Source organism: Notolepis coatsorum, assembly GCF_963971535.1.
Source record: "Notolepis coatsorum genome assembly, chromosome: 11".
Taxonomy (NCBI): Eukaryota; Metazoa; Chordata; class Actinopteri; order Aulopiformes; family Paralepididae; genus Notolepis; species Notolepis coatsorum.
The window spans coordinates 58,511,030-58,532,371 of NC_140175.1; positions in this window are offsets into that span (position 1 = coordinate 58,511,030).

The following is a 21,342-nucleotide window of genomic DNA, read 5'->3' on the forward strand; positions in this document are numbered from 1 at the left end:
TAGACAAGATGCTATATGTTATTTATGTACAAATGGTGATGAGGGTACATTTATGCATGCATATGTATTGGGATTGCCCACCTGTTAAGAAATTCTGGGAAGAAGTGACCCTGCAAATATCAGAATTCTTACTTCTGAATATACCTGTACATCCCTCTGTATTGCTGTTGAATGATGTCTTTCAGTATGCAGCCCCTATACAGCTAAAGAGACTAGTTTTATCCGGTCTTACAGCTGCTAAAAAGCTGATAGCTTCACGATGGATTCAACCGGAGAAAATGTGCCGGAAGGTATGGATTCTTACCTATCTCGATGTGATTTATCTAGAGATATCTACAGCAAGAATTTTAGGTATCAGTGAAACTAACATTGCAATTTGGTTAGAAGTGGTGGAGAGAATAAAAGCTAGCATATGAATTGTAGTTCCTGGTTAGAAACGAATGAAAATGGATGGATTATCCAAGTGGGGGTCCGGGGGGGGAGAGCGAGCAAGAGCATATGTATGTATTGTATAGGATTGCAAGTATTAGGTATATATATCCCGTAAACTACATTTACATTGATTTGAAATGTATAATCCTGTGATTTACTTAGGATATTTACTGTTAATGCTTGTGTATCTAAATGTATGTTATGTTTAAAAAATAATTAAAAAATTTAAATAAAATAAAATTAGTAATTGATAAGCGACTTGCAGATTAGACACATAGCGATAATTTAAAACATAGATTAGGCGATATTAACGCTAACATTGAAGTGGATGGTGGGCATTCAAGCACTAAATGTGCGCCCCCTGCTGGGCACTGAAAGTGTTAAAATGTTTGTATTAGGCCTACATATATATATATTTTTAAATCTTTTTTTTAATTTGTTTTTATAGTTATTTTTCTGTCTAGGTTATGTTGTATATAATGTTTACTGTGCTGATTATAATGTACTATATTACTACACTCCTAGTAGCCTATACTGTAATGCTATGCTATATTATCCTGTTATGCTAAACTGCAGAATTATACTAAACTGTGCTATCATCCTGTCTATTTATCTTTTCTTTTTACACATTTTTTAAGTGAAATATATTTGTAGAACTCTTTTACATCATTCTACAAACGAGTTCCATATTTTGATATTATAAATGAGATGCATATTTGGTGATTCATGCAAATTGGTTCTTAAAATGAATTTCCTTCTATCATCTGGACAGGGAACAAACAACCTCTGTATATTTGCTAGTAATACTCTGCACTTTGCTCTAAAACAAAACCAATAAAGTCTGTATTTCAGCTAACTATTTAAGTTTCAGTAGACTAGATTTAATAAATAATTTGTTGGTATGTTCTCTTGCATCTACTTTGTGAACTATTGTTACACAATAACAACTCTAATGGCTTTATGTTACTTTCATACGTGTTACCCATACTGCACACTAACTCAGATATGGTATGGTTGAGTGAGTTACATTTTAATTTGCCCTATAATTGTCAACCACCTTTGAGCTGTTTGAATATTTCCTGTTGTGTGTAACTGAACTTTGTAATGCAATTCAAAATATCAAGAGCAAAGTACAACTCAGGGCTTTCTTATTATTTATTGTACCTAAAAACAAAAACAACTTTAACTAGACGCTGTTCTGTATAAGTAACTCAGAACTGTTCTGTAAAGTAATTCAGAACTGTACTTGTTGTATAATGTACCTTAGAACAGGCATATGAGAGAGACCTATGGCTCTGATCATACTAAACTTCTAAAATACTGTTGTGTTGAAGCACTTTTTATTTTATTTTTTATTTTACCCTTTTATTATCAAACCGTATTGTGAAAACATCTAAAAACTAGGTTGATATGTCTATTTTAAGTGTATCGGCCAGTTTCATGATTTGATATGCTTATATTTTATGTGTATCATTGACACTCAAACCTTAAACAAAAAGGCCTTTTAAGATGTTAGATCCTAAAATGAAAGGGGTCAATAAAAGGATTATCTTATCTTATCTTATATGATTATCATGTTCTCTGTATAGACTACAGTTCAAGTTTCAAGTTTCTTTAATAGTTGTCATACAGAAGTACAGAATACTTTCATACAAAATGCTTCTTACTGTTACGCTCCAGAGACTGTGCTAGACAAGATAGTATCAAATAACATAGTATAGCATGTAATTTAGAAGAAGAAAATGAGGTCACAGTGTTCGGTATAGACATATGTACAATGTTCTGAGTTACCATATAATATACAATACTATGCAGTGTACTAATGTACAGTACTATATAGTGCAAAGCAGAAATGGGATGAGGTACAATTTAGGTACAATTTTCAGTAAGGTGTACGAGTTGTAGTGCAATCCTTCATCAATAAATATAAAGTGTTGGGAGTGGGTGCTACAGTGTGTTTGTTTAAAGTGAGTGTGTGCGTGTGGATGTGTGTGCTATGTGCGTTTGGTGGTTGTTGTTGTGTAGTGTTCATTCATTGTTCGTTTAGCAGCCTGATGGCCTGGGGATAGAAGCTTCTTCTGAGTCTTTCTGTGCTCGCCTTGAGACTCCGGTATCGCTTGCCTGACCGCAGCAGTTCAAAGAGGCAGTTGTTCGGGTGACTGGAGTACAGATGGAAATTAGCGTCTGCTAAATCTGGTGCCACCATGTTTTCATGTGACAATGATTAATATAAATGCAAATTGTCTATAGTAAATACACAAATAATATATTTTAATGTTCTAGACCTTATCTTGACTATTTAATGCTGATTTTATGTTTATTTATGCATACATTCTATGACTGCACTTTTTGCCTTACTCTTTGTGCAAACTATCTTTGCATATGTTATGGCTAAGTCTGTTTTACTGCTGTGAAACCATTTTGAGTTGCAATTCTTGCATGAAAGGTGGTATACAAATACAGTTTATTATTATTATTATTATTATTATTATTATTATTATTATTATTATTATTATTATTATTATTATTATTATTATTATTATTATTAATATTATTAATATTATTATTATTATTATTATTATTATTATTATTATTATTATTATTATTATTATTATTATTATTATTATTATTATTATTATTATTATTATTATTATTATTATTATTATTATTATTATTATTATTATTATTATATTATTATTATTATTATTATTATTATTATTATTATTATTATTATTATTATTATATGAGAACAGTGACCCTAGAGCAGGGGTGTCAAACTCATTTTCACAGAGGGCCACATCAGCATTATGGTTGCCCTCAAAGGGCCAAAGACCGTATAAATGTTAATGTAATGTAAAATAAATGTAGCTACACATTTACATATTGTTGAACATGGTGTTTATGTATTTATTACTTATTGAAGTTATACATATTGCATATTAATTTGCATAAATGTAAAAATATATGTTAGCTTATGTTATTTTAACAAATAATTTTAGTTTATCAGAACCCCATATTACTCCACCAATCAATGATCAAACCATTCAAGTAAATAACAAAGAAGAATATCATCAAATACAAGCTATGACATTAAGTTTGTTCAAAACCTTTTTGTCACAGTCAAGAGGGGCAGAACTAACAACTGTGAGCTGCAAAGAACACGTGGGACAGATGTAGCAGATGTTACAAAAACAAATGGCTGCACACAACCTGGCAGAGGCCATACATCCAACTAATGGAAGATAGTTTAATTAACTTTAATTAACAGATTGCAGAATGGGTACAGTACAGTACAGCTCAATACACACAATTGTTAAGGGGATGCAGACCAGAGAAAGACTTTCGACTTGTTTACATCAGGGTCCCCCATTTTCAATTCGTAATGAAATTGCTATTATGTGTCTGCATGAACACACAACTGTAACTGTACTCAAAAATAACAAAATAAGGGTTGTCTCAGTTCACAACTATATTGGTCAAGTTTTGGGTGGGACTTGTTTGCATCCCTACAGCTTCTTATTCAATTGAGCGAGATGCTCGGTTATGTCACACAGCCAGTTTGCATCTGACAGTTCAGACAATATTTCTTCAACCCTTTGTTACCTATTCCGCCTGGATCTTTTTTGTATTTTGGGCTGTAAAATTGTCAAAGAATGTCTGAGGAGTAAGTGCTTTTGGCTTTTTTCCTTTGTTACCTCAGATGTTCAACATACATGTATGTGTAAGAATGTGTAATAACTAAGGCTGTCAAAGTTAAAGCTTTATTAACGCATTAACCCACAATTATTTTAACACTGCTATTTTTTAACCCAATATTAATGTAAAAAAAAAAAATTGTACCTGATCTCTTGGGGGGCCACATCAAATTACGTGGCGGGCCGGATTTGGCCCGCGGGCCGTGAGTTTGACACCTATGCCCTAGAGGATCAAAAATATGGTTTTCCCACTAACTTTACAATGTATGAGAATGTTGAACATACTGTTGCGGGGAATACACGTCAACCCGCCCTGACAAATTAGCATCATCCTCTCACAAGTAGAGATCACTCTGACCAGGTATGGCTATTGGCTTAATCTAGTAAATTAGTTCAATCTCCCTTTAAAAACACTTCATACATTATCTTGAATTTCCATCGACTGTCACCTGGACAGGGAACAAACAATCTCTGTATAATTGCCCTAAAACAATACTAATAAAGTCTGTATTTCAGTTCTGTTTTGTTAAGGCTTCGCTCAGCACCAGTTGCACTGTACCTCACTTCGTGCACGAGCACTGAATAAAAAATTCCACCATGTACCTTTACATCCCCATATTCGTCTGACCACACCCCCTTCCGCTTACCTTCATAAGCAGGTGTGTGGTAACCTACTCGTCTCCTTCTTCACTTTCACCACAAGGAAGTGCCTTCGGTAGATCCCCACTTGACGAGGTTGTTAGTAGAAGAAAGTTGGAAAACAAAAGAACGGGAAGATACGTTGACATCATATCTTTATTTTCTCTCTCACTATTTTCGAGAAAATACGGCGATATTGTCTTCGTTACTGGAGTGTCTGGAAGATGATGGTCATTCCGACCTTCAATGGCTTTTTCGTATTAGGAGCTCACGCCGCTGACATGCTCCCCAGCTACAGTCCTCCTTGCTGCGGCTGGATGGGGTTGCCCTCCGGCCACACAGCTGGACTGTGGGAAGCACCGACTGTTGTGAGAAGCGGTTGTTTCCAGGTTGGGTATGTACTGTTTTGCTTGCGAGCTCTGGTTGTTGTTGATGCTGTGGGGGTTAGCTGACAATTTATGAAACACCGACTTCAGGCTAGGGTCCTCTGCTCGGCTTAAACGGCGGTCGGAGGATCTTGGTCTGACGCCCATGATGGTCAATCTAGTGGGCCCCGACCAGAACCTGGTGATCCCAGGATTCTCGAGCGGATGCTTCTCTGTCCCGTGCAGGCCCCATCTTTCATATACAAATGAAAGTATACCCTAACGAGGAAATGTGGGCATAGGATCTTCTTTATCGGGAGTTCCATGCTCAAAGTCGGCTGCAGCCCGAATGGGAACTGTGCTGGCCCCGCTGAATGTCTGGATCACCGTTGACAACTGTGTTCTGACATTCTTTTTCTTTTCCCTCTTAGGGGAGGGACTTGGACAGCGGCCTGTCTGAAGTGTGGCTTGTTATGTGTGTACAGTTCAGGTGATAGCTGCTTAGCTTGCATGCTAGTTGTGGCCTACTGTGTTAGCCAGTCAGCTGTTAGCTGCAGCGTTAGCTCGCTGTGTTTACCAGGCTAGTAAACGTTAGCTTGTTGCTATCAGTCGATCGGCTGTTAGCTTGATTCGTTTTCTATGACTATAACATGCCTTAAACACTCTGACTACGACGTCATCTTTGACAGAGGGAGAGGATGTTAGTCGAACCTACACCGGAGCCCTGCCAGCGAGGACTGCGTCAAACATGGAGAAACGTAGCGGCTGGGTGGCGCAACAACGTTACCCTCATCGTCAACACAGGGATGCTGTGTTCAACTTCGGTGCCCCGTTAGCCAGATTGCAGTTCGCTTGGCCTGCGTTCAGGGTAGGAAGGTCCCGACCGGACCTTAAACACTTCTTCTTTCCTTCCCTTCTAGATGTTTTGTAATAACGATGTTTTCCAAAACGTGCAATACATTGAGGATACAACGCGTGTTGTGTGTGAATTGTCTTGTCACTGGTATAGCTTCTCTCTCCATAGAAAACGGGTTGTTGTTTTACATGTGTAAAAATGATCTGGTTAGTTGTGATGAGAACATGTGTGTTCATGTAAACGTGAACTCACAACTAAGGGGGTTATTTAACCTATAAAGCTATGCTTAGTGACATGTGATTAAGGAATGAATTCTTTTCTCAGCCTGTAATGACAATGAACAGTGTGTTCACATAGTAACAGGGTTACCTGTTCAACTTGGTCGTATCAAGGGTAACAGGGTTACCTGTTCAACTTGGTCGTATCAAGGGTAAGGAAGGAGGGGTGATCCCCCCGGTTCCCTGGGGCTTCCCCACCCTCCTCTCAGACATGTTGTTTACAATATATTGTGTCAAGGGCGGCTACGTGGCGTAGTGGGCAAGGCGCTTGCCACGAATGCAGAGACGCTGGGCTCGCCTGTTCGAGCGCAGCGCTCCACATTGCTTTCAGTTTAGCTGGTCGTTCATACTAATACACATTGGCCGTATTAGGGGGTGGGAAACTGATGGGTGGGGATCGGGCGTTGTGGACAGCGACTCCTACAGGTCGGTTGGTGCGCCTGCGCAGTAGAATCAGGAAGTGTCGGGGGCAGCGTGAGCCTCCCACGCGTTACTCCTCGCCACTGAGAGATCGAGCTGCGCAGGTGAAAAGATGCGACTGCTGTTACCTCAAGTACCGGAGGGGACTTGTGCTATGTATGACTTAGTCCACATTGCAGCCGGCTTGTGGGAGGCAAGAAACAGCGTTTGTGACAGGGGAGGGTTGAATTGGATGATACGAAATTGGGATGGGAGAAAATATAGAAAAATGGGAGAAAAAGTGGATAAAAAAAAAACAATATATTGTGTCACTGTGTTTGTGGGGATACGATGTAACCCTCAGGTTAATTGCTGGGGTTGTGCTAACCGCTTGAGAAACTATATTTTCCTAAAGAAAAGATTGTTTGGTCACTTATCGTGTGTGCTTAGCAAGGCCTGTGGCCAATACATAATCGAGGATTCTGTATTCTCTTGTTATGAAAAACGGCGTTCTTCTGTAGAGAGTGTACTTTTGCCATTTTTTGTTGTGATAAAGGGTTGTGTGTGTCTTGTGATCTACAACTGGGTTAGGTTTGGCCACAGAAGCACATGTGTAAGTCTGGTACCGGGGCTCTTAAAGGGGGCCCTCTCTATTCTGTGTTTTTTCCTTAGTAAAAATCAGATAGCAGGTTAGCACATGAGCTATGTGAAGCTGTTAGACAATTCATGTAGCTGACTATGACTGTGTCATACTCTTTTTTGTCATTACATCGTATCATGGGTGTGGGGTCGTAAAGGGGTGAACTGGTAATCCTTTCCTCCCCTTTTCTGATTGGTCAGGGGTTAAAACCTCCTGTCCTTCAAGGTTCCTGTCACGTTGCTGTTCGGCACGTTACAGGGTAAGAGGGGGGAGGGAGTTTCCTGGTCCCACGCCCTGGAAGATTGGGCGTGTGCACCGCAGAAATTCCCCCGCCATAGAGTACGTCACTGTGCGCGTCTCTGTTGGTAAGACTTCCGTGAGTTGTTCAGGTCCATGTTATGGATCTGTTTCAGGGAGTTGTCAGAGCTCCTCCTCACGAAGCTCCTCCTCGGGCCTTCTGTGAGTTCGGACTCTCCTTCCCTGTGAGGGAGCCTCCTCAGAGTTCAGAGCCTCCTCCTCAGATTGTCATGGTGAGTAGAACTTCAAAAAGGAGTTCTGCTCTATTGTGTGTGTATTCGATTCAATTCGATTATTGAGTGTGTATTGGTTCATTGCCTCCTCCTCGGAGAGCCCTAACCCAATTATTACATAGCTCAATGTTGCAATATATTCTTTTCAATCTATACAGCTCGCGTGGGAAGTCTCTCTGGGGATTTCCGTCTCCTCCCTATGGCGAGGGTGGTGGGATGTAAAAATGTAAACGATTTTTACCCTCAGCTGCGTCACGTGGGATTCATGTCAGTCTGTGTTTCTTTCTTTTTTGGATAAAAAGAGGAAGGTACATGAAGCACGACGGCTCCGTGTCGTTCTCCCAGGCGACTTGGAGGAACAATGTTTGGTGTCTTGCTAGACTATCCATTGATGTGTTTGGGTCTCGACGCATACATAGTGCTGGCTCGGTGTGTTTCTGTTAAAGAATCACGCAGGGGCTAAGTGCGCCTTGGTTGCTTGTTAAAACAGCGTTTTTATAGGGCAACTGGGATGGAGTTTTGTCTCTTCCGAGCGCCAGTTTACTAGGTTGTCTCGATGAATTCTCGTTCATATCTGGGGGATGTTAACGGAATAGATCAGAACATAGGTAGAGGGGTCTCACGCCCTTGGGGTGGGCCACTGAGCACGGTCCAAATGGGGACCGTCTGGGTGGCGCCCTCTTTTCATGTTTTAGATCGACACGCATACCTACCCCCTCTTCTGGAGTGGGCATGTCGGCGTGGTTAGGACACGGGACTGGTCTGGTCGCGGTGGTCCTGGTCAGTTAACCCGTTGTCGGCCGGGGATGCAGATCTGCTGTTCTGGTACCCTGAGGGACTTGTGCTTTTTTCGGGGGGAAAAATGCCGGGTCGGTCCGGGTGTCACAGGGTTAGGCGTTATGGAGACCCTTTGTTGGGTACATGTTGTACTCTGCACTATCGTAATGGCTTACGGCCATACCAACCTGTACACGCCCGATCTTGTCCGATCTCGGTAGCTAAGCAGGTTCGGTCCTGGTTAGTACTTGGTTGGGAGACCGCCTGGGAATTCCAAGTGCAGTGTGCTTAGGGCTGATTCTCCATTCTTTTCGCTCCTCTCTCACGCGTGGCGAAGAGGGGGCTGTTGGGGTGGTCTTGGACCTCCTCTGGTAACCCTGTGCTTCCCGTGCCGCCGGGCCCGGTCCGAAGTAAAGTTTTGTTGATACCGTAGGCCTGGGATAACCCTTTTTTCTTGAGGGGTTATAGGAACAACCACCGTCTGTCCCACGAGGGTGGTTGATTCCCTGGTGTGTTGGAGCAGAGTCAACTCCCGGGTTACCCGGTTGAGTGTGCCCCTGCACGTTCATGTCGTCTGCCAATCATGTCAGCCTTCTCTGCCTCAACCCCTCTGGGTGTTTTTTTTTTAATGGAGGCTTTGTCATGGTGATCAACAACGCCAGCATACGCCCCTTCCGCCGGGGGGGCTGTTTTCAGCTGACTCATTTGGCGCCTGTCTCGTCCGCAGTGCTCCAGGCTCAGGTTACAGCCTGCTGCCTGGTTTCCCCGGTGCGCTGCCTGCTTCCGTTGGTTAACCTTTTGAGTGCTTACGGCCATGCTGACTGCCTGTGTTTCAGAGTCAGTGTGCCAGGCGGTGTGCTATTGGGGGGAAAGGGCCCGCTCTTGGAGGGGCCCTATCCGAATACGCTGGCGATGTGGGGGGCGGTGTCACTAATTGACCACCTGATGGGGTCTTGATGCCTGGCGTCATTGACCTCTCCAGGCCCCCTTTTTCCAGGGGATCCAGTCCCTTCAGTGGGACTGGGTCTTCCTTCGCGCTTCGCTGCTACGGCCTTGCCACGGCCTTGCCACGGGGTTAGGGTTGCTCTTGACCCCGTGATTTTTGGGGGCAGTAACGAGGTTCTTCCTTCCGTTCGTTCCCTGGTGGCATGCGGGTTGTGCGTGTGTGTAGTCGTGGGGTCAAGCCACGGTCTGCTCACCCTGTGCGTTGAGTTGCTTTAGTTCCTCTTCGTCTGGTCGGATCCGTCTCCCTCCCATAAGCCTCCAATAGGGAGGGTATCCTCCATTAGGGAGGGTCGGGGGGGCTCGGTCCTCCCCGGTCTGATGGTTGTGGGGGGCCTCAGCGGGGTGTATTTGTCGGGCTAAGGCTCCCGCTCAGCCCCTGTTGTGCAACTGGTGCTGAGCGAAGCCTTAACGAAACAGAACGTAAGGTTATGTATATAACCAAGTTCTGTGAGTTATGGTGCGCTCAGCACCAGGACGCTGCTGCTGCCCTTGATCTCGCCTTGTGGTGAAAGTTTGGGAAGGAGGCGAGTAGGTGACCACACACCTGCTTATGAAGGTAAGCGGAAGGGGGTGTGGTCAGACGAATATGGGAATGTAAAGGTACATGGTGGAATTTTTTATTCAGTGCTCGTGAGGTCAGTGCTCGTGAGGTACAGTGCAACTGGTGCTGAGCGCACCATAACTCACATAACTTGGTTATATACATAACCTTACGTTAACTCTTTAAGTTTCAGTAGTCTGAAATTAATAAATAATTTGTATACATGTTCTCTTGAATCTACTTTGTGAATTATTGTTACACCATAACAACTCTAATAAATAATGGCTTTATGTTACTTTCATACGCGTTACCCCCTACTACCACACAGTAACTCAAATATATAGGTTGAGTGAATTAAATTAAAATTTGCCATAGAACTGGCACCTTTGTGTTGATTATTTAAATAGTTTTTATTGGTTTTTTAAAGGTTCAACAACAGTATATACATACGTACAAACATACATACAATACATGACTACATATAACCGCACAATACCTAAAATAAATGAAAAATAAAGTAGACAAAAATAAAATAAAAATAGTAATAATAATCAAAGAAAATTGCATTGTTCCTATACAGGTTGTCACTTGCCATATAGAAATTGCCTATCTAATAAATCACTGTCCTATGCCTAAGCATCCTCAGCCGGGAATTTTAGATTAAAATAATCCAAAAATGGCTGCCAAACTTGGAAGAATTTCTGGGTAGAGCCCCTGGTGGAGTATTTAAGTCTCTCAAGTTTTAGGTGTGCCATCATATCTTCGACCCAGCGTCGATGTGATGGAGGAATGGCTGACTTCCAATTAAGCAAGATAAGGCGTCTAGCCAACAAAGAGGAGAAGGCCACAGCATCTGATTGAGCGACAGATACCCTGATTTCGCCAGGGAGCACTCCAAAAACTGCAACCAAGTGGTTGGGGCTGATCTCCCTGTCACACATGAAGGAAAAGGTTTCAAAAACAGAAAGCCAGAATCGGGATAGTGATGGGCATGACCAGAACATATGGCAGAGAGTGGCTGGAGCCTGATGGCACCTGGGGCAAGTCGGATCCACATCCGGGTAGATCTTGGCAAGTCTGCTCTTAGAGAGGTGTAGTCTATGAAATACCTTGAATTAGAGTAATCCATGTCTGATGCAGACAGATGATGAATGTATTCTTTTAATTGGCAATTGCCAAGAATCGTCAGGGATTTCAAGTCCCATATCCTTACCCCATGACTCCCTGATACGGTCCAGTGATGGGGATGCCATCTCTTGGATATCACTGTATAGTGAACTCACTATCCTCTTTTGTTTTGGGTCTCCCTCCAGCCACTTATCCAGCCACCTGTCTGGTTGAAGTACAGGAAAAGAAGCAAAATATATCTTTACAAAACCCTGCACCTGTAAATATCTAAAAAAAAATTAGCAGGGAATGTCATACCCGCCTACCAACTGTTCAAAGGACATAAACAGCCCTTCTTTAAACAGGTCCTTCACCTTCTTTAGCCCCTTTCCGGCCCATGTTTTGAATGCTGCATCCACAGAGACAGCCCTCATTGCGGTCACAGAGGCACTTCACTTAGCAAAAGCGAAAGGCCTCTCCTCTGTCCTGATTCTCCTAGATCTATCTGCAGCCTTCGACACAGTCAATCAGCAGATCCTCCTCGCGGCCCTCGCAGGAATGGGAGTGGCTGGCTCTGTGCTGACATGGCTGTCATCATACCTCAATGACCGCTCCTACCAAGTGTCATGGAGAGGGACCCTGTCGGCCACCCGCCCCCTGCGGACGGGTGTCCCCCAGGGCTCGGTTTTAGGACCCCTTCTCTTCTCCCTCTACACTAAATCACTGGGTAACATTATCACGTCTCATGGCTTCTCCTACAATTGTTATGCCGACGATACTCAACTCTTCCTCTCCTTCCCTCCCTCAGATATCCACGTCTCTGAGCGGATCTCGGCCTGTCTGTCCGACATCTCCGCCTGGATGACGACCAACCACCTCAAACTGAACCTAAGCAAAACAGAATTGCTCCACCTGCCGGCCAAATCCTCCCCCCCCTGACCGACCTTTCCATCACAGTCGAGAATGCAGCTGTTGTCCTCGACGACCAGTTGAACTTCTCTGCTCACATCGCAGCAACAACCAGAACCTGCCGATTCCTCCTGAGCAACGTCAAAAGGATCCGCCCCTTCCTGACAAAAGAAGCCACCCAACTCCTCGTCCAATCAACAGTCATCTCCCGCCTCGACTACTGCAACGCACTGCTCGCTGGCCTCCCGGCCACTGCCACTAAGCCTCTTCAACTCATTCAGAACGCAGCGGCCCGCCTGATCTCAAACCTACCGAAGTCGGCCCATGTCACCCCACTTCTTAGGGACCTGCACTGGCACCCCATTGCTGCACAAATCCGCTTCAAGGCCCTCGACCTAGCTTACCGTGCAGCAAAGGGAACCGCTCCCGCCTACCTCCGGTCAATGGTCTCTAACTACACACCCTCAAGACCCCTACGCTCTGCATCTTCTGGCCGCCTCAGACCTACTCCTATCCAAGCTCCGGGAGGGTCATCAAAGAGAAGTCGCCTATTCTCAGTCCTTGCCCCACAATGGTGGAATGAACTACCCACCCCAGTTAGGACAGCCAAAACACGTCCAATCTTTCGCCGTCGACTAAAGACGCACTTCTTCAACCATTATCTGAAAAAATAAATAAATAAAAAAATAAAAAAATCTAACCCTAACTAACCGTACTGTCATGCACTTGTCCTAATAAACTAACCTACTCTGTAGCACTCAACACTTTGATGAACATTGTTGCTCAGCTGATAGAGTTGTGCCCTTCCTGATGGCTTGTCGTACAGAACTTGTAAGTCGCTTTGGATAAAAGCGTCAGCTAAATGACTAAATGTAAATGTAAATGAGTGAGGGCGTAAAAAGTACATTAGATGCAATTGGGAGACAGGGTGAGGCTTGTTTATATTTAAAGTGAGTCCTAAACTGTGCCCATATACGGAGTGAGCCAATCACCATGGGGTTATTTGTGAGGCGCTTTTTACTGAGTGGCAGTGGAGCACACACTAGTGAGGATAGCGATACCGGGTGGGCAGAGTGTTGTTCCATGTCAACCCATTCCGCCTCCCCCATGTGATGTAGCCATCCAATATGTCAATTCCTTTGTGTTGATTGAATATTTCATGCTGTGTGTAACTGTACTTTGTAATGAAACTCTAAAATATTAAGAGCAAAGTACTGCTCTGGGCTTTCTTATTATTTAGTGTACCTAAAAACAAAAACAATTGTAACTAGACGTTGTTCTGTAATTCAGAACTATACTTGTTGTATAATGTATCTTAGAACAGCTGAAAGAAAAGGCGTAGGCGACATTTGGGGCCTTGACAGTACTAAACTTCTAAAATACTGCTGTGTTGAAGCACTTTGTTTTTATCCTTTTCTTATCAAACCGTATTGTGTAAACGTCTATTTTACGTGTATCGGCCAGTTTTATAATTTTATATATATGTATGTATGTCGTTGACACTCAAACAATAAACAAAAGTTGCTTTCTAATACTGTTTGCAAATGTTATGGCTATGTCTGTTTTACTGTTGTGTAGCACTTTTGAGTTGTATTTCTTGTATGAAAGGTGCTATACTTTTTAACATATACAGTACGGTATAGATTTGTATTCACATACATCCTGCTAAAATGGAAACAAGAAAACTAGTCTACATCTCTGTGTAATTATCTATTTTCTTCCCTTATATTTCATTCACACACCCATAACCACGGACCAACACCCATTAGAGGATGCTTACAGCTTCACATACCTTGGAAGCATCATTTCTGTTGAAGGGGGTACAGAAGACAACGGCCAAGCCTGGATTGGCAAGGCACGGACAACATTCATCCCGTTAAACATTATCTGGAAGGCAAAAACAACTCAGGACCAAGCTACAAATCTTCAACTCAAACGTAAAGACCATTCTATATGGCTCAAAATCCAGGAAAACCATGACCAGTATAATACTCAATAAGCTGCAGACCTTCACCAGCCAATGCCTCGAGACGCCACCTGGGAATATTCAGGCCGCACACCATCTCTACCGCCAACCTGTGGGAATTCACCAAACAGGACACAATAGAAATTCAAATCTCAACTCTCAACTCTCTCTAGCATAAGACATAAAATAAATGTTTCTAGACTTAGTGAGATTGTATTAAAGGATAACCTCAGCTGTACATTCAAGTTCTAATATTAGTGCTGTAAAAACAAAAAGGCACCAGACACAACTATGTTAGTAAACATTTAAAAATATGTCAGAGTTTGCTCTATCCTTGTATATTAGGGCCCTATGCATGCATGCTGATGGCCTTTTCTCCATCAGGGAGCGTTAACACCCATGGGGGCCTAATCTCCGACCCCCAACAGTCACACACCCATACCCACACACACACGCATGCACGCACGCACGCACGCACGCACGCACGCACGCACGCACGCACGCACGCACGCACGCACGCACACACACACACACACACACACACACACACACACACACACACACACACACACACACACACACACACACACACACACACACACACACACACACACACACACACACACACACACACACACACACACACACACACACACACACACACACACACACACACACACACACACACACACACACACACACACACACACAGCTGAAACACCAGTTCAACACATTGCCTGCTCCACCAGAGGAGGGAACACACTTGATCACTGCTACACCCCGTTCAGAGCCGGCTACAAGGCTGTACCGGCTCCGCCGTTAGCGGGAGCTACTAGCACGTCGGATCACGACGCCATCTTGTTGGTCCCTGCACGTGTCACGTGAGACAAAAAAATGTACCGACCAATCAGAGGCCACGCTTCAGGACGCTCTCGAGGATGTCGACTGGAATATGTTTCAAGGAAGTGCCAGTGACGTCAGCGAGTTCGCGGACAGCGTTGGTTGCTTCATCACAACACTGGCTGATAGTATTGTCCCTACTAAAAAGGTCCGTGTCTTCCCTAACCAGAAACCGTGGGTGGATAGTACTATCAGAGCAGCTCTGAAATCCCGCACCACTGCCTACAACCTGGGCAGAGAGTCGGAAAACATGGAGGAGTACAAGACTACAGTCTATACTCTGTGCAAGGCTGTAAAACTTGCAAAACGGACATATGCTGATAAACTGGAGACACAAATGGCACAAAACAACACAAGAGGCTTATGGCGGGGACTGAGGACAATTACTGACTACAAAGTCAGCGCCCCCTCAATGGGGAGCGACGGCGCCTCTCTCGCGGACAAACTCAACTCTTTCTACGGTCGGTTTGGTGTAGACAGTGGCGCCGCTAGCTCAACGGCTAGTAACGTCACTGGCGCGCCGGCTGTTGTGGAGGGGGGGCAACCGCTGGGGGGCGGGGACGCTCTCTCATTGACGGAACACAGTGTGAGAAGAGCATTTATGCAGGTGAACACCAGAAAAGCTGCTGGCCCAGATGGGATAACAGGACGCATACTTAAGTCCTGTGCCAACCAGCTAGCCCCTGTGTTCACCGCCATATTTAATCAATCCCTGGTCAGTGGTCAGTGGTCCCTGCCTGCTTCAAGATGTCTACCATCATCCCTGTACCGAAGAAACCCTCCCCAACATGTCTCAATGACTACAGACCGGTGGCACTCACCTCTGTGGCCATGAAATGTTTCGAGAGGCTGGTCAAGGATCACATTTGTGCCTCCCTCCCCAGTGATATGGACCCTATGCAATTTGCATACAGGCCAAACAGGTCCACTGACGATGCGGTCTCCCAAGTACTGCACAGCACCCTCTCTCACCTTGACCGCCAGAAGGGGGGCTATGTGAGACTGTTGTTCATTGACTACAGCTCAGCGTTCAACACCATAGTCCCCACCAGACTGGTGGACAAGCTGATCGAGCTGGGTCTGAGCTCCGCTCTGAGCGCCTGGATACTGGACTTTCTGAGTGAAAGACCCCAGGCGGTCAGGTTGGGGGGTCAGACCTCCAACACCATCACCCTGATCATCGGGTCCCCCCAGGGCTGTGTTCTGATCCCCCTGCTGTACTCACTTTACACACACGACTGTGTGGCCAAGTTCAGCTCCAACTACATAGTGAAGTTTGCGGACGACACGTGGTGGTGGGGCTGATCTCGGACAACGACGAGAAAGCCTACCGGGAGGAGGTTGAGGTACTGGAACGCTGGTGCCAGGACAACAGCCTGCTCCTGAACATTGGTAAAACCAAGGAGCTGATCATGGATTTTAGGAGGAGACAGCAGGAGACACACACACCACTGAGGATAAACGGGGCTACCGTGGACAGGGTGAGCAGCTTCAAGTACCTGGGGGTCCACATCTCAGAGGACCTGACATGGACAACACACATAGACTCAGTCGTAAAAAAGGTGAAGCAGCGCCTCTACCACGTGAGACAGTTAAGGAAGTTCAGAGTATCTGGGAAGATACTCCAGTCCTTCTACTCCGGAGCTGTAGAGAGCATCTTGACTGGAAACATCACTGCCTGGTATGGCAACAGCACAGCACAGGACAAGAAGGCCCTACAGAGAATGGTGCGCTTAGCCGAGCGTACCACGGGTATTGCACTACCAACCCTGCAGGTCCTATACAACAAGAGGTGCAAATCCAGAGCCTACAGGATAATGAAAGACCCTCACCACCCCAACAACAGCCTGTTCATGCTGCTGCGGTCAGGCAAACGCCTGCGAGCACCAGTAACGAGGACAGAGAGACTTAGGCTCAGCTTCTTCCCACAGGCCATCAGAGCCTTGAACACTGAACTCTCCATGCACAAGCACACATGAGCACACACACAACACACACACTGTACACGCTCACACACTAGCAGCCACTTTAACACTTTGGCGACCGATTGCTATCTGTCCATTCTCATTGTCACTTGAGTGCATAAACCGTGCCTTCATAATGGCTTAAAGAAAAGAAAAATCCATCGGTTGGTTGTCATTTTATAGCGTCGTGAATATAAGGTTTATCGCGCTTTTCGTCTCTTCTTTTTTTCAGGAAGCTAGATAATAGGCTAAACGTTGGCACCGTTATATCAAACGCCATTTCTGCTGTATATATACGAATGAAATAAAACAAACTGCGTAGCATCCGGACTATTACAGAGCATCTATGGATGAAATGGGGGCGGCGGGGAATGCCGATTAGTATTATTGATTAGCAATAGAGTGTGCGTTCAGGTAGCCAATGTCAGTGATCTATCACGTTAGGTTTTAAAACAATGTCCAATCCAGCTGTAATTTGGGGGAATAGTATCCTACCGTCAGGCCATGTGATCGCCGGCAGCATTTCTTCATTAGTCATCGGATTCTGGTAGATCGATATGTCCATTGGCTAATCATAAATCCCATTATTCCAGGCTGAAATATGCGTTCGGTAACGTGATCAAAGATGGAGGGTCTTCGTTTGGAATCGAGGCTCATATGATCCGCCCACAGACTGTAAACGATTTTTTTTTTTAAATCCCCTCAATGATACTGCAGTGGAGCGATGGCGCCCCTAAGCGGATCTGGCCGGTATTGCATGTTTCGAAAATCAAATATGTGGGTAGGTCATGGATCTCGATCGCGGACGTTAATAGCGTTATAAATATGGAATAAAACAATAACAACTTGCCACGGCTATATACGTGGCTCTGGTCCACAACGCATGGCACCAAAACACGTATGTACTCGTGGACGGACGGCATAGTGTTAACATGAGCACACACACACTCATGCTGCACACGCTCACACTACAGACACTTTACAGAAGGACAGATCACTTTAAGAATAGTATAGCTTGAGATCGTATAATATAGCATTGTATAGCAGTGTACATAAAGACCCAATCCCTCATCCGTAGCTAACAGTGTACTGCACTGCCACAGGACCTGTGGCATGCTCTGTAAATAGCTCATGTACAGATACCGATATGCCTACTTTGTTTACTTGTTTATTGCACTATGTCGCTCTATTGGTTGGACTCTTATATTATATTATTACTTGTATTATGCACATCGTTGAGGGCGAGACCCCCCGCATTTCACTGTATACCTGTATGCCGTGACAAATAAAACTCTTGTATCTTGTATCTTGAAACACCAGTTGAAACAGCTGGAACAGCAATTGAAACAGTTGAAACACCAGTTAAAACAGCTGAAACACAAGTTGAAACAGCTGAAACACCAGTTGAAACAGCTTGGACACACACACACACACACACACACACACACACACACACACACACACACACACACACACACACACGAAACAGCTGAAACACCAGTTGAAACAGTAGAAACACCAGTTGAAACAGCTGAAACAGCAATTGAAACAGTTGAAACACCAGTTAAAGCAGGTGAAACACAAGTTGAAACAGTTGAAACAGTTGAAACAGCTGAAACACCAGTTGAAACAGCTTGGACACACACACACACACACACACACACACACACACACACACACACACACACACACACACACACACACACACACACACACACACACACACACACACACCACACACACACATTTACCCGCCTAGCCAAGCACCCCCACCGTTGTCTTCACACCCACACCTACACACACACACACACACACAGGGATGACAGGCACGAGACGTCTGTAGGGGGGCCCTACAGACAGACGCACCCCCTCCACACACACAACTCTTCTCTGAAGGCAAAAAAATTAAAAGTGGGGGCTATCCAATCATATGTTTAAACCATTCTTTTATTTGACGTTTTTATTACTGTGAACACCAGGGGGCGCCCTACTTCAAAGAAACATCTGGGCTTCAGAGTGACAGCTATAAGAAAAGGGGGCAGGGCTTATTGAGAGGAATTGAAAAGGGGGCGGGGCTTATTTAGAAGAAGTGGGGGAACGGGCGGGGCTTAGGGGCCATAAATCAATCAAACTTTCCATATATGGTCATGACAGAAGCAGGATTTTAGTTCTCTACAAGATGGCTGCTGATTGAAGTGCTGAGCTGCACCCCGTGCCAAACTTCCCTTTAAAATGCCATTATATATGCTTTGATCAGAGATAAACTGAACTTTTTCCAACCTGGATTCACCTGTTAACGAGACGGTGGAGGGACTGGAAGCCTATATTGACGCGTTTTATAAAGAAAACGCTATGGCGGGCACCAAACCCGATACCAAACGCACCCGAAGTGAGCTGGGCTCGAGTGATGCGGATGACCCAACCAGCGACATCCGTGAGTCTTTAACATCTATTAAACATCAACTCCAGAAGCTTGATCTACTCGAACAGCTGACAAACAATGTCAAGGAGTTAAAAGCTTCTGTGGAGTACAACAACTCACTCATCGAGGTACTAAAGGCAGACAATGCCTCACTCAGGATCGACGTAAACAAATTACAACGTCTGACGGGTAATCTCCAAAAAGAAAATTTCAACATGGCTAATAACATTCTTGACCTACAATGTAGAAGCATGAGAGACAACTTAATAATTCACGGTCTTCCTGAAACTAAAAATGAAACTCACCAGAGATCCGAGGAACTTTTTAGGTTATTCCTGTCAGATAACCTGAAAATGAAGTCGGCTGAAACCGAAGCTATCCGCTTTTCCAGAGTCCATCGCCTGGGGAAAGCCAAAGTCGACCAGCAGAGGCCCCGTCCCATCGTGGCCAAAGTCATCGATTCAAAGATGAAATCTGCTATTATGTCCAACGGAAGAGAGTTGAAAGGATCCAAATATTCCATCAGTGACCAGTTCCCGGCAGAGATCATGAGTAGACGCAGGCTGCTCTACCCGGTCATGGCGGATGCGAGGAAAAACAAACGGAATGCTCGTATGTTCATGGATAAACTTTATATTGATGGAACTATGTACAGGAATCCCCGTATTACATACTGGCTGAGTGGAGGCGACGAAAACGTCTTTCATGACGCTCAGGAGGAGATACTGACTCCAAGTATCCAGCGTGCTTCCCGAGCTGCTGTAAACAATGACGCTTGAAGATGACGTCATCATCACCAAGGCGTCCTCGTTGCTATGACTACCCGGGACCTGACTGAATACACGTAGGACACTGCATGCAGAATGCAGATGCAGTCTTCCTTTCTTTTCATTTATCTCTTGTGCTTTTCTTTTCTTCTCAATCTCATATCCATTCCATCTGTTTGTTTGTTCCAATTCATTTATTTAATTTTTCCTTCTTATCTCTCCACCCTCTCTTTCAGGTCAATGTTTGATTCTCTCTCTCTATCTCTCTCTCTCTCTCTCTCTCTCTCTCTCTCTTCTCTCTCTCTCTCTCTCTCTCTCTCTCTCTCTCTCTCTCTCTCTCTCTCTCTCTCATATTATTATATTATATTTTCCCTCATCTTTGGCTAGGGAAATGCGGTTAACGTTGGGCTACTCACCCAGACCCTTGGGCTAATGGGTTTGAATGGAGTGGCCTTGGGTTATTGTTTGTATGCTCTGTTAATCATTTTAGCCCATCCATTAGGGATGGGCCATATGTGTTTTATGTGTAACCCGTCTGTGCAAGACGTTAGGGTTATTTTGTTTTATGTACTTCACCCCCTCCCCCCTCCGTTCACCCCCCCCTTATTCCAGCCATTTAGAGACCTGCCCACATTAGCCTCAATAGAAGCGTCAAAAAAAATATTGCATTACCAACAACCATACAACAACATGTATAGATTATGGCTAGTTTGAACATAATGATATGGAACACTGGTGGAATAAATAAACAACACAAACGAAAAAGCGTGCTCACACTGATGAAAAAAGAACAGGTGGACATAGCTCTGCTAAGCGAAACGCACATTTTAGAGAAAGACATAGATATGTTAGCGGACAACACATATCATAACATCAGTCACTCTTCCTTTGGAACGAGAACTCGGGGAGTAGCCATAGTCGTTAGACGGAAGTTGAATATTGAATTGAAGGGAGTATGGTCTGATGCAGATGGTCGGATAACTATAGCTAAGATTTTACATAAGAACAGAAAAATAGCGTTGGTAGCGGTATACGCCCCAAATTTATACGAAGTTAGTTTCTTCACTACACTTACCAGAGCAATGTTAGACCTTCCCGAATACTCATTTATAATCGGTGCGGATTTTAATGCCATTTGGAACCCAAGGAT